Genomic DNA, 14,955 nt, shown 5'->3' on the forward strand with positions numbered 1-14,955 from the left:
TGAAACTGCTGGCAACTTCACAGTGTCTGAGCTGGTTCCCCTCTCACTCTGACCCCAACTCATACCACCAGCAGCAATGGCAGACTTCACCATTCACTTGAAGGCTGAGTTTCTAGCCCTTGTGCAGAGCAACAGAACAAACCCAGCCCAAGACATTATTATCCTCCTCCAAAAGCCTCCTGTGGTGCCTGACAATTTTGGGGAGAGGGAAGAGCAGAGGGTGAGCTCTGACTCACAGCTGGGGAATGCACGAGGGTGGCAAAGCCCAGGCCGTTGGGGTACGGAGGCTCTGGGGATTTGGTAGAATGCTGAACACCAGTTCTGCCTCCCCCGTGAGCTCTGCCCACACCCTGGGTGGCAGCAAGCTGTGATGCCACAGCCTGTCCCGTCTTCACAGCCACCGCTGTGATGGGACACAATCCTTCTTTCTCCCCAGATCACTGGCTGGTGACAACCATCACCTATAGGGAAACCTCCATAGGAGCCCCTGTGCTGTAAGGCCAGGTTCCTCTAGCATCCGCGCCAGGGAGCAATGCTGCCAGGAGATCCAGCCACCTCCTCCTGCTCCACGCACGGGGACGGGGTGAGAGCATGCATTGCCTACCCCATGCTCTCTGCGGCGGGGTTTCAGCCTGTATTCGTGCATGTCTGTCTGCCGCCTGCTTGACACGGGAGCTTTTAATAGCCCCATTATACCAGTGAAGACAGTGTGAGGCCTCTTTGCAATGCTGAATTGTAAATGCTTTTTAATGAGGATGATTCATGGCAGCTCCTGGCCCCACTGCCAGCCGTTGTGCTGGTGTCTCATCATGAGGGAGCTGGGAAGGAAAGTTTACGGCTCCTGCAACTCCCAGCCTTTTGCAGTGTGATGGAGAGACTGAGCAGCATTTCGGTTTGGACCTGAGGCTTATCTGAATCTCCAAAGCAAAGAGATGAAAGGGCTTTTGAGCTCTGAAGTGTGCAGGAATGCCCCAAAAGATGATGTGTAAACACCTCCTTCACCATCTGGCCCAAGGACAGGGAGAAATTCAAAGAGCAGGGATAGTAGGACCTGCTTGGCCATTTCCAGATGCCTGAACTACAAATGTTTGCCTGTGCTCTGCTTCCAGGGTCAGGGAAAGGCTGAAGGGCTCAACCAAGTGCCCAGATCTGGGTCTGGTTTAGTCCATTATTCATTGGTCCATTCAACCTAAGGCTTTGGGACTGTTTCCAAAGGTGATACATAAAATCTCTGGGAATAAGGAGTAAACCCCATGTCCCTCATGGCTGACTGCCGTACTGGCTGCCAGCCATCACCCTACTTCCTTGTTGCCACAGACACTCTGTAATGGCTTGAGGAAATGGTGCCTCAGTCTCCCCACATGTAAAATGGGCTGCAGCTGTCGATGGTCCTTTGTGAAGTGCACTGAAACTTAGGGAAGACATGATGAGGCTGGTGGTGGTTGCTATCCACATGTTGTGGTTTAACCCTAGCAGGCAGCTCAGCACCACCCAGCCGCACGCTCACTCCCCTCTCAGTGGGATGGGAGAGAGTATTGGGAATGTACAAGTGCAAGAGCTCACGGGTTGAGACGCAGACGGTTTACCAGGTAAAACAAAAGTTGTGTGTGCAAGCAAAGCAAGAAACTTCACTACTTCCATTGGCTGGCAGGCAGTCATCCACTTCAGGAACACAGGGCTCGTCTAGAGTAAGTGTTTCTGGGGAAGACAAATGTCATCACTCTGAACGTCCCCCGCTTCCTCCTTCTTTACCCTAGCTGCTATTGCTGAGCACAACACTACGTGTTCTAGGGTGTTCCTTTGGCCAGTTGGGGTCACCTGTCCTGGCTGTGTCCCCCCAGCTCCTTGTGCACCCCCAGCTGGCAGGGCAGCATGAGAGGTAGGAAAGTCCTTGCTTGTACAGCTCTGCAACAACGAAACTGTCAGTGCGGTATCACCACTATTTTCATCAAAAATCCTACACACAGCATCATACGAGCCTCTGTGATGAAAATTAACTCTATCCCAGCCAAAACCGTGACACTGCACACCTTAATTGCATTTTAGATCCCATTGTGGGTGTGGATGGATTTCAACATTTATTAGAAAAAATAAAAGCTTTCTTGCTGGTCAGTCTGAAGGCTTTCAGGCCCTCTTTGATGTGCTGTGGCTAACAGCCCCTTTATTTGATTCATTTTCACTTCTGCTCTCACTCTTTGAGAGCAGCCACACAGACTTTGTGAATGGATGGGAAAAGCTGGAGCTGCAATCCTCCTGAAAGCTGCTCCAGTTCTCATTAATGCAAATCCCCACGGGGCAAACTCTCAGCCCTGCACTCATGTGTGAGGAAGCTGAAAACAGCAATAATAATAATAATAATAATAATAATAATAAATAACAGGGTGGATGCTAGAAACTGTGAAGTGCCTCCAACAGATTTTGTGTGCTTGTGCATGAAGGTCCCAAAACACAAGTGACAGCAACAATCGAGGCTTTTGTCAGAGTGAGAGTGCTAGGAATAATTAAATCGCTGCCTTGTTACATACAGACCGATTTAGCCCCTCATTATGCATTTGGCAAGTACTTAGCATAACGAATCAATTTAAAATGGCACATGAGACTAAAGTAATTTATAATAAAGCTCCAAATCAAGATTACAAGGCAAGACTAAACCTCCCCAGCTCATGCTGATGGGATGGTGAAGCAGGTTGTGATGAGGGTGGGGAGAGTTTGGCACAAGCCTTGAAGACTCTGCCACCACCTCCTGCATGTCCTTGGGTCAGACACTTGGTGTCCATTTAGTGTCCTGTGGCTTTGGACCCTTGTACCCCAACTGCATGGGTGATATCTGTGTTTCAGAGAGTATTTCGTGTCCGGCTCCTTTTACAGCTGAGGGAGGCAAGGCTGATCTGTGATCCCTATTGGGTGGCCCTGGCTGTGCACATCTCCTCTCTTGCTATCCAAAAAACAGCCCCAAATTTAACCCAGTTTCTTTTCCTGAATTTGCCTCCCATAAATCCCCTTTCTACCATGGCATCTGAGCTTATTGAAGCTCTGCCATCTCTCTCTCTGTTGAGCAGCAGTACTGCCCTGCCTCCCAAATATTATGCAGTTCTATGGGCTTAAAATGGTGAGATGGGTAAGAGGCATCAGACGTGGGTGAGATGGGAAATCCAAAAGAGCATTGAGATGGAAACAAAGCACATAAACCCATAAAGGCTTCGCCAGCATCTCCACACATGCAGCACACTACAAGAGGTGCAAATCAAGGTAGAGCCCGGTGCATGCAGTGCTCGACGTAGGCTTTACTCATGCAGTGCGGTGGAGGACTGCAACAGCTTGCTCGTGAAGCAGCCGTCTGCTAGGGCTTTACCTCCCTGCCTGTTAGGAATTATAAAGCCACGATTAAAAACTACTCCCACTCCTTCATATTTAAATATAGGTTTTCAGGCTAAGGGAAAAAAAAAAAAAAAAGTAAAGGCAGAGACAAGGCTTTGCTCAACTAGATCTGAATAATTCAGGATGACTAATTCAATGTACTGTGGGAAAGTGCCGAAGAGGCTCTTACCAGGATGCATGCAGACCCTTGCTGATAAAGCCTATGACATCCACAAGACAGGTCATCAGGGATTTCTGGGACATTGCTGTTTGCAGTTTTCAGCCTGTCTTCCTCCTGGGACTCCAAACAGGCTCCTTTGCCCTAACACCATGGGTAAAAGATGAGTTCATGGGGAGTTTGCTGGGCTGGGGCCACCTGTTTCCTCTGATTCCTTTGAAGAGGTCCCAAAAACACACCAGAGCCCCATGGGTTCTCTGCAGGTTGCAGGCAGAGCTGGGAGGGCTGGAAACTCAAATTTGGCTGAAGCACTTGGGTTACATGGGGAAAAGCAGAAAAGCCCATCCGAGCAGGTGCACAGCTGGCAAAATCACCTGAGTGGCAGCCCGGGAGGCTGCTGCACTTGTGGGATGTAACACTCCTTGCATGCGGAAGATGTTTCTGCAGAATCTCTTTGCTCCAAATGGCTCCCAATCAACCCTTACTCCCTACACAGAAAAATGAGGAGGACAGTTTTCATAGGTAATCCCAAATCTGCTCCTTGTGTTTAGCCTAACATCTCATAACAGATTCGGGCTTAACAGCATGGATCAGCTTTAAAGTATTTTCCAACCTTGCTGCTCCATTGCAGCAATTCCCATTTTTACAGGGATGCTGCTAGAGGATGACAAAAGAAAGTTAGCTCCTAGGCTTACAAAAAGCAGGTATAATCCTTAGTCCCTGTATTACAATGTAAATCACACTGAAAAATTTTTAAATATTAAAAATAACCTCTGTTATTCCCACTGTTGCAGAAGCTGACACAGTGCTATCCATATAGCTATTGGATATGTACACTAGCAGCTCCAATGCTTTTTTTCTGTGATTCTATCATTCTATATGGCTGGGGAACAATTTTAGTTGAAAGGCATCTCTGGAAGGATTTGTGCAGGAGCAACAGTTCATGGTAACTCAAAGCAGCCAAGCATTGTGCAAAAATATTTATGGAAACTTGTTATATGTTGTAAGAAATCAAGCTGCTATTTTTGCTTTCAGTTTACCTCAATGCTAAAGTCCTTAGAGGCTCAGGATTTATCCCAGGAATTGTAGGGATGAATTTACAAAGTTATTTTGTATGGTGTTCAACATATAGCAACAAAATATTCTCTCCTTAGTATTATCTCTACTATGCAATAAGCTATACGGGTCATTTCTTACACAATATTCTCAAACCTCTGCCATGCTATGCCGCTGCTGCATGTTACAGTTAGAACAGAACAACAAATATTTTAGTGCAGAGCATAAAGTTTTGGTGGGATAGACCCTGTAAACTCCAAAGAGCTGTCCCTGAATTCACAGCAACTTTACCAAATTTTAGCAAAATTAAGGTTCTTGTTTGCCATTAGGGCAGTTGGATCCATAGGGATCTTTACATCAAATATCCAAAACCAAGTAAGCATCTCCTCATTTGTCCCAAACTATTCCTTTCTTGCTGAAAATTCTCAGGTACTATTTTTTTTTTTTTTTTTTGGCTAAAGGCAACTTTTCCCCCCTTCTTCTGAAATCTGATACAACTCAAATAAAGGTCTTGAAGATGAGAGACGTTCACTCCAAAAAAATGCATGTATAATAACATTATATAAAATACTTCATGGGAGTCAAAACCAGAAGGAAATATTCTGATTTCATTAAAGTTTGCACACCCTTATAAATTTATGTGAAAAACCACATTTCACAGGAAATCCCCCCAAAATCCCTAGGAAGACTAGGGAGTTTCAATGGAAAAATGTGAGCTCTTATCCAAGTCAGAGAGGGAGGGAGGTGTGTGTGCATGCACGCATGTTCCACAAGCAAGATTCCCTCCCCAGGTAACTGGGGCAAGAGGAAGTGTGCACAGTAATTAATTGCTCCGCTGACAGTTCTTTGTTAGTATTTTGTTGTTTCCTGGGGATCTGCCTTCCCCAGCACTGGGGAGCCGGGGCCCCGTGGACATGCGCAGCTGATTTCAGGACAACGATGCCAGCTGGAGGCCGAGGCTGGGCTCTGAGGACAGGTGCCTCTCCCGAGCACTGTCACATCCCCTCCTGCCAGGCTGTGCCTATGTAGGACGTGTGGCCTCCAGGGAGGCTCCATTGCTGATGCAGCATTCCTGATGGCTGAGGTTTGCAGCGCAAGATGTTTATGGGCAGATGGATTATCTGGGCCAAATCCTGCACACGGGGCTACCCAACACGCCTCTTGCTGACTTCATTAAGCCTCCTGATCTTGCCGAGTGGCACAGGGTCTGTGTCCCCAGCCAGCTGTCCCTGCACATGATCATGGAGCATGGCAAGGGGACACGGGCAGGGGGACACCGCCACACATAGGGGATATCCCTTTCAGCATGACAAAGAGCATGTGCTCCCCCAGGCAACCAGGAAAGGCAGGAGGGAAAGAAGGACTGCAGGAGCACACATCAGCTCCCCAAAATATAGGGGTTTTGTCTGTTTGTTTGGTTTTTAGTCAAAGAATGAACTGGTCAAGACAAATTTCAGCTCCTGCATTTACCTTGAATTGTCCCCAGATCCCAAATCTTGAGAGAAGCCAGGTCCCGGCTGCATAAGGTCAGCCTGTAAGTGCAATGATTACAAACTTTACTAAGGAGAATCTACCTTTCCACCCCCACCACGGCACAGTCGATGTGATCTATCTTGCTGACCTGGTTTCCAGCTGTCACCCCTCTGGAGCAATGCAGGGAGGTGACACAGTTTGGAGACCCAGCTGTGGCATGCAATGTATGAGCCAGTACCTTGGGCATCCTGCAAAAGTCATACTGAAATCTAGGAGGGGTGAAAATTTCAGCAGCCATCACTGCAGTGATCTCTTCTAAAAAGCTGACTTGCTATTAAAGCACCCAAAAAGAGCTTCACACTACCAAAAATTCCTGTTCCTGGTCAACTATTGCTCAAAAATACCAATAGCTTAAGTCTGGCTATTTTGGGGAAACTTCCCCCAAGCTGTGTCCCCAAAGCACAGAATAAATCCATTCTTATTTGACAAAGAACTTAAGAACATGATCTGGGCTTCCCCACATCTGCTTTGATGTTAGGACAAAACACAGACTTAAAGGGCAGCAGGAAGGCTTCTCCTTGTGTCTCCCTGATCAACACAGAACCAATTTTTTGCCCTGTAATTCCCAAATCAAGCCTGATTTGCGGAGAAGAGCATTACACCTCATCTCAGTGCAAAACTTCCTGTATGTTTTCCATTCCGTCTTTATTCCACAGCTGAGCTTATTTAGCTACACACTGCAGGCACTCCCTTAAGGAGGTCCCTAACAACAGCAGAGGACAGTCCCTGAATTGCAGATTTTAAGGCTGCAGCTCAGAATATCATGGAAATGGGCCATCATTTTAAAGTAAAAGAGATGAGGAGGAGCCTCTCTCTGCCAAGTGTTTTAGCACTTGAAGCTAATTTATAAAGCGCTGGGCACACAGCTTAGCCCAGCCTTGTATTCATTCTTTTTGAAATGCAGATTTTGAATGAAAGATGCAATTTTGCTTAGGAAGAAGGTTTTATCTCCTCAAGCCAGCCATGGCCCTTGGCATTGCCTTGGAGCCAACATGGCCCTCAACCACAGCAGTCTGAGGTCGAGTTTGTTTCTTGTCTGTTTTTTTACACCAGCTGGGTCCAGTTGGTGGAAAGACAGAACTAATGTAGCTGATCGATGCCATTGATTTAATTTCTTTTTGTCTCCTTCACTTCTGTTTGATGCTGGACCTATTGTTTTGAAACATCCCATGAAGACACTGCAAAGCTCCTGTCAGGAAGTGCTCCTGTGCATTTTCAAAGCAGAGCAAGCTCAGCAGTGGTTAAATCCTCTCTGGTTCTTGTGTTAATCCCCACTCTCCATTTTCCCTAATAATCTCTGTATTGCTCCATTTATCCTACTCGGCTGACCTCCCGCTATACAGGCTCTCCTATACTCCCTGTCTAGGAAAGCCAGGGATTAGGTTTGTGAATTTTTCATCCACGCAGTCAAAGACCAAGTGACATGCTAAAAGTCCTGGCTTCACACTCACAATCTCCTATGCCCCCTTTTCTTTTTCCTTGTTTTCACGGATACCAAGAGTTTGGGGGACGTCCTCGGACACATCCCCACCTGCACCAGGACTTGCTCCCAGCCCTGTCCGCAAGGTGGGCGCCCAGGGGTGACAATGGGGACAAAGATCTGAACATCCCCAGGGTTGCCTTCTTATCTCAGATGGACCCAACCATATATGTAGAGAAAATAAGGGGAAAAATGGCTATTTCTAGTAATCACTGCATGGATGGGAAGGTTTACTTTTAGGAAGCATAAAATAGCCAAGCATAATGAGTCCATACAGAAAGCCTTCTGCCCTGGGTTATTAGCTCTGCTGGAATACAAATGCTGCAGGACACAGCTCTGCTGAGAGTCAGGCAGTCTGTCCCTGGGGGGGGCTGTGAAGATACCCAGACACCAGCTTGGTCTCACAGCCGCGCAGTCAGACACCTCCTGGTGCACACACGCCAGCCCTGTCCCCTTCCCAAGGTGACATGCAGAGCCCGTAATGACTCCAGGTTTCTGCTCATGTGCCTGTCTATGACAAGCATGGAGATGTTTTGCAGAGGGCAGAAAAGATCACTGATTTCACCCAGTCTTCCCCCAGCCACCTCTAGCTCCCAAACAGGATCTTCCAGAGTCATACACATTAAAATCAGATGCAAATCTCCCTACCACAGAAATATTCAACTGATACAAGCCTTTGTTCCTTCCTAGGTATAAATGTAATTTGAGGAATGCTCTTCTCTGTGAGAAATGCCCGTTTAACCTCTGTGCTATCTAGAGGTGGTTGAACCCCACGTGTCCATCTGCAGAAGCTGATAGTGAAACACTGAAGGAAGCAGATATGATCTTTCATTTCTCATCGGTAACCCCACAGCCAGCCTGCTGCCAGCCTGCTCATTTTGTATTGTGGAAGTCACCAGCTGCATCATTCCAGGTCCTAAGAGCCCCCTTTAATATCCATTCAGAGCCTGTCAATTCTACCAACATCATTAATGAGAAGATTTGGGACAAAATGTTTTTTGCACCTTGGTTTTTGTTCATTTTTTGAGTCACAGCTGGGAGAAGGCAGCTTGTTTGTCACTTTGTAAAGGAAGCTGCTGGAGAATGACGAGTCTTTGTTCTTCCTGGGATGCTCCGAGAATAGGCACTTCCAGCATTCAAGTCCTTAGGAGGCCATTCAAACACAAGGCTGTTAGAAAATGGATTACAAAACCCATTCAGCAAGTCAAGATGAAGCAAAGCTAGCGCTGTTGATAGCCAGCCCCACTGCTCTCCAGCTCCCCAAACCTGAGACACCTAGGCACTGGCTTGGAGAGAAAACCTTTGTGCAAAGTTCAGCAACTCAGCTGGAGAGCCCCAACACAGAGACCCCAGACCAAACCTTAGGTCTGTCCCCAGCATCTATGATATATCTTTTATTGGGCTTCCTGACTGTGGCAGAGCCTCCACCCAAGCCCATTTACCTCTTTCCAGATTAACAAACCTTCTTGCCAACCCTCTAGCAAGAGATGGATGATGAAGGGCAGCAGACAAGCAAGCCCACCACCATGTCCTCAGCAGCAAGTCTGTCACTGGGACGAAGACAGAGCATTGAATGGCACAAACTGGCTGCAGTGGCTGCCCCAAGCTCCTGCCAAGGACCCCACCCCAAGGAGAGGCTCTCCCTCCACACCATGGGTCCCGTCTTGCCACGAGACATGCCCATAACTCCTGGAGAGCCTTCCACAGTGCAGCATGCTTGGAAAGCACCGCATCACCAGCAGTACTTAACATTGCACCCATCACCATCATGGTAAGGAGGCATCTCTTTACCTTTCAGCAGCCCTGCATGCAATGGGATGATGTCTTCTCCTGCAGGCTGCTGCTGGTAACCCCCCACCACAGTAAGAGTGGAGTGTATCTGTTCTTACTCCATACCTAAAAGTCCTCTACCAGACTCTGCTGCCCACTGTGTGAGGTCTTGCCCACGGACCTACTGAAATACCATTTTCATTCAAAAAAGTTACAGTTAAAAGTGTTAACCTTATTTAGAGATAGGAAATTGAGGCATAAGGTTTCCTCCATCAGCTTCATCTCAGAAATGAGCAGCAGATCTGACCTCAACATCCCTGCCACCGAACCACAGGCACCTCCCAGCCCAGAGAAGCACACATCTACAGAGGCAGCTGTTGGAGCTGAACAGCAGCTCACTTTGGTTGCCTTTGCCCAAGGATGATTGAATCCCCCCCATTTCCATCACTGGGGCTGCAGCAGGATCTATTTCCAATCCAAGAGCCTGGCCAGCATCATCTCCCCAGGTGAGATGTGATGGGGGATGTGTGACACACCAGCACGCCTCTATTTTAAGGTGCTGCTGCGCGACTGTTGGAGAGGTGTTTTTCTTTTTCCAAACCTTCAGTGCTGTGAACACAGCAGCAGGGAGAAGGTGGAGACAGCCACCTCATCAGAGCACAGCCAGGTGTTCAGCTGCATCTTTAACCCCTTCTGTCCAGGGGAGCACCATCTTCAACTCCTTCCATCATGGAGACCAGCATCTTCAACCCCTCTTATCCTGAGGATCATCATCTTGAAACCCTTTTTATCCCAGAGACCACCATCTTAAGACCTTTCTATCCTGGGGATCACCAACCCAAACCTGCAGGAGCAGATCTCAGTGCCTGGCTCAAAGGTGCCCATCCCTATTCCATCACCCCTGTTTGTCTTTCTGCCACCCCAACTCACACTCAGCCCAGGGCTGAGCTCACTGTTGGCAGGTGGTGTCCCATCAGCCCTGCCATGAGAAGGTACATTGTGCTGAGTTCCCTCCTGTCAGGCAGTTATTTGTCTGCAGGCATTTGGGAAGGTTATAAATGCAGAAGCAAAAATAAGCAGACAATAACCCCACAGTGCTAGAGCTGCAGCACATGTTGTTGCAGGAAACTTAAAAATCCTTCTTCAAAACCATCCTGGGACTACAGCCCAGTCATGGTTAAGCTGGCTCTGTTAAACATGGTTGTGTTTATTTTTAATATTAATTCTTCTATTAAACTTGCACTGACTGGTGTTTGGGAAGGCAGGAAAGTAAAAAAGGGGACATTGAGCCTTGGAGACAGGCAGGGAGCTCCACTACTTTCCTTATCCTGATCAAAATAATCCTAAAAACAAGGAAAAGCTTGTCTCCCCAGCATCCCACCCTTTCATTTGCAGTGGGATCCACAAACCCTCTGGCAGACCCAGTACAGCTAAGGTGAAAGCCCTATATGCCGTGTCTGATAATGAAGTAAAAGCACATTTATGGTATTAGCTGAGCTAATCTCTGGTAAACGCAGTTTTATTGAACCTTGCCTGGAGTCGGAAAACAATCAACCATAAAAAAACACACAAAAAGTGGAGGTGCAGGTATTCAGATCCAGACAGGGAGAGGCTGGGAGAACAGGCGATGATAAACACTAAAATCTAGAAATCAACCAAAAACTGAGCCTGGAGGAGAATTTGTGGTAGATGGAAGCAACTGAGAGAAGGTTTCAGGGTCTCTTAGGGCCTGGTTGTGCATTCAGTGCTCAACTATGTGATTCTCATAGAACAAGAAAATTGGGTCATAGGGATTCATTTTAGCTTGGATTGGACTTGAAGCCCACTGGAAATATGTTCAGGTGGGGCTGCACTACAGGTGCGAACAATGAGATGCTTCCCCAGATCTTCATGGCACACTTCAGTGGGGAACACCAGCAGTGCTCAGTAGCCCTGTGGCAGCACTGCAGCTACTGAGCGGGAAGGCAGGCACCTGGCCTACAGACCAGGCACCAAGGATGGCCCTGGCTCCCCACAACACCCTGATCTCTGCTGTAGCCCAACCTGTGCTCTCCCCTAAGGAAGGCTGCGGCAAGGGATGCTCGTTCCCCATCCCAACACTGAGGCTCTTGAAGTGAAACAAGGGTGACACTGTCCAGTGCAACCGTGGCTAGACCATGAACGCAAATCTCCACTGCAAGCACTGCTGGATGCATTTCAAGCCCCAGATCGCGCTTTCGTTTCAAGCCTCCAGGAACCTATTCTCTTGCTTTAACATGACTTGACATGATTTTTCCCAGGTACACCGTCTGTCTGCTCCTCTCTCTTTCTGGTTCCTTGAGCGCTGCCAAGCTGTCTGCCTAATCCTGCGCTGCAGCAGGGACTGACCCAGCTGTTTGGAGAGGGCAGCGATGTACAGGGGCACATGGAGGCTGTAGGAAGAAGACCTATGAGATGATGCTTTCTTCCCTTTAATTGCAAGTAGTGGGTCAGACCATGCTCCCATCCTTCCCTTCATGTGTTTACACAGCACCTTGCAGAGAGATGCCATGAATCGCAGCTAGCTCCCCCCAAAATCCAGTCCCTACTTACTTCAATGCAAAATAGGGTGATGAACACCAGGAAGAGACCCTACGATACTCTGATTTTGGCAAAGGGCTGCAGCACGCATGGTGCAGGGCTGCACTGAACAACTCAAAGTGCATGGAGAGCTTGAGACAGATGTTGAAGCCAAATGCCTCTCCCAGTTCCCAGCTCCCATGCCCTTTGCCATGTCCCCTCTCAGCAGCAACAGCCCAGCAAGCCCAGGCTCAGTATGCCAGATGGAGGGCCTCCAGGCAAGCAAGATCTAATGCACTAAGCAATCCCACAGAAATCCCAGGCCCAGATCCTCCATCTGCTCTAGTAGCCCCCCAGTGCCTGCGGCCAGCCTCCATGGGGTTCCCTGCATGCTTGGAATCCCAGCACGACACCAATACCCCAGGTGGCAAGGGAAAACAGGGCTCGGGTGGGGAAATACAGCTGTTCCCAGAAGAGTACCTTGGGGACATATTATGGTAGCCTTGCAGCTGATTTCAGGGAGGCCACCAGCCAGTGCCAAGGCCATAACACAGGGCTAGGCTGCTCTCCCCTGGCAGTGGCTGTGTGTCGGCTGGGACGCAGGTGACACAGCTGGATAGGGATGTCACAGCACCATGCAAGCTACAGACCCAAACCACACCTGCATGAGATGCCACTGAAGCCTGCACTTTCATGCTCCATGTATACATTTTCTAGTCCACTGCAGCAGGGCAGAGAAGTCCCAGGCAAGCCAGGTCTGGCATCCTTCCAGCTCGCTAGGAGCCGTCACGGAGGGAGGGCAATGGAGTTGTTGTGGATGCTGAGTGTGGCAGGATCCTTGATGCAAGCCCCAGCATGCTATCTTTAGAAGGAACACATGCTATGCTCAATTTCTTCTGCTCTATTTCCTCTGTGAAACCCTTCCCTGTGCACGCTCGCAGGGGCGCAGACAGATGAGGGGGCTCTCTGTGTCCCACGGCCAGTGCTAGCAAGACCAGTCAATGACCACCAAGCAGGTTGATGTGTGAGCTACGATACCACAATGCATCTCCTCCCCCTGAGGACTTTGTCATTGCTGTACACAAGCCATGGGGACACACCACTCTGGTGGGGCATGGAGCAGAGCCACCCTCTGCACGGCTACTCTGTGGCCAGCAGCAGGCTGGTGTAAACCCTGGTGCAAAGATTACATAGGATCCATCCCCAAACTCGCATCCAGCATATGGACACATCTATAGTCTGGGAGCTGGTGGCTTCCATCCCTTTATACACTCACAGATGTCAACCTTTTAGTAACAACCATACAAGCATGCTCTATGGAAGTCTATAGTGCCGGTAGGTCTTTGAATGAAAGAACCATCCAGGAAATCACATCATCTCATTTGCCTGTGTGCCGTTACATAGGGTAAGCTTCTCCATCCTTGGCAGAGATGAATTTCAATGCCCTTGGCTGGGGAAAAGTCCTGGAGTCCTACCCCTGCTTCCTGGCATAGGGTTTTCACTGCCAGACTGCTATAAATGGGACCAAAGTGTATTGCCTGTCCTGCAGGCTCTGCCAGAAAAGTGCTGATGGTTTCTGTGGGATATGAGTGTGATCTCAGCCTTCCAACTCACGGTCCTCCTGAGATTTAGTCATACAGTGACCCAGTTTGCAAACCCCAAAGAGGTCAATGCACTGGAGAAGCTCTGAGCTCAGAACAGCTTCTCCATATTCCCTGGATTTTAGAGAATACCAGGCTTTATGGGAATCTGCCCCCAAAACCAATGTCAGGAGTAAATGGCAAGTATTTTCACCACTCAGAAAGGGGTCAGGAGAAAGAAATTAAACCCAAGTGTAAACACAAAGGAATGAAGAGACACACAGAGCATCCCTGCACACTCCCACCTCTTAAAGCGTTATCAGTCTGCCCTCACCTCTGGGGGTTATGATCCAGCCAAACCATGTGAAGTAGAAAGAAGATGTTTGGAAAGGAGTTGGAGGCTGCTCTTCTGTGGTGGCAAACCCCATCAGAGGTGCCAACGGCCAAAGCAGGGCTCTGCCGGCCCGGTGCAGGTCGCACATGGCCACCCACTGGCCATAGACCCAAAACAAGACCATTTTCTCTATTGGGAAAAAAATAAAAAAATAAATAGAGAAATGACTCATCTATTGCCTTCAGTGAATTTAAAGCATGATCAATACCACACTGGTGCATGATTTATTAGGGGGTGACAAGGCTGTCACCTGTACTAACCTTGCTTGTTGTGTGTGACAGTGACCCAAAGCAAGCATGCAGCCCCATGTAGGCAGGTGACAGCTCTGGCAACTTCTGAGCTGCCATGTCGGCAGAGGGATATGATCACAGGAGCTCGCTGCCGTGAGAGCCATTCAGCAGAGTTTAAATTCCTCTTTTGCAAGATGTTGCTCGCTGCAAGGTGTCAGCTCCTGATTATTTGCAGAGGTTAAGAGAGGGGGAAAGTGGGAATCCTGCAAAGGGATCCAAACTGCCCCAGATCTGGGGAGGGAGAAGAATGCATCCTTAACCCTGGCAAAGGGGAAGTTTGTCTCCTGTCCTCCCCGAAGCAGTGCATATAGAAGGGGTGCAAATGGCTCAGCAGTTTGCATTACAGCATCCAGAGCACAAGTCTGACAGACGCTGTATTTCACTGACCTCAGGAGGGATGGGGAAGAACACAAGGCGCCTTGCAGATATTTATTCCTCCTTTTTAAGAGGAATAGGAACAAAAAAGCCCCTGCAGTCTTCTACAGAAAGCCGCACAGCAGACCCGCCAGCCAGGCAAGCAATTAACACATTGTCAAGGAAGCAGGAGAACAGGCCTAATGACAGCCTCTAATTTCTTCCTTTTTGTTTTGGAGCCAAAGGGAAACAGAAGAAGAAGATGCTCACCCTGTAGGCCACAGGTCCAACTCGAGGTGGTGGCATTAACACGAAGCAGCCCGGTGTGCCCCAAATCCCAAGCAGAAATGGTGCAGGTGGCTGTGGCCAGGCAGTCAGAGCCGCTGTGACAAGTTTCCTCTGCCTCTGCTAGGGCCAGGACATTA

Source organism: Cygnus olor, chromosome 24, assembly GCF_009769625.2.
Source record: "Cygnus olor isolate bCygOlo1 chromosome 24, bCygOlo1.pri.v2, whole genome shotgun sequence".
NCBI classification, from domain to species: domain Eukaryota; kingdom Metazoa; phylum Chordata; class Aves; order Anseriformes; family Anatidae; genus Cygnus; species Cygnus olor.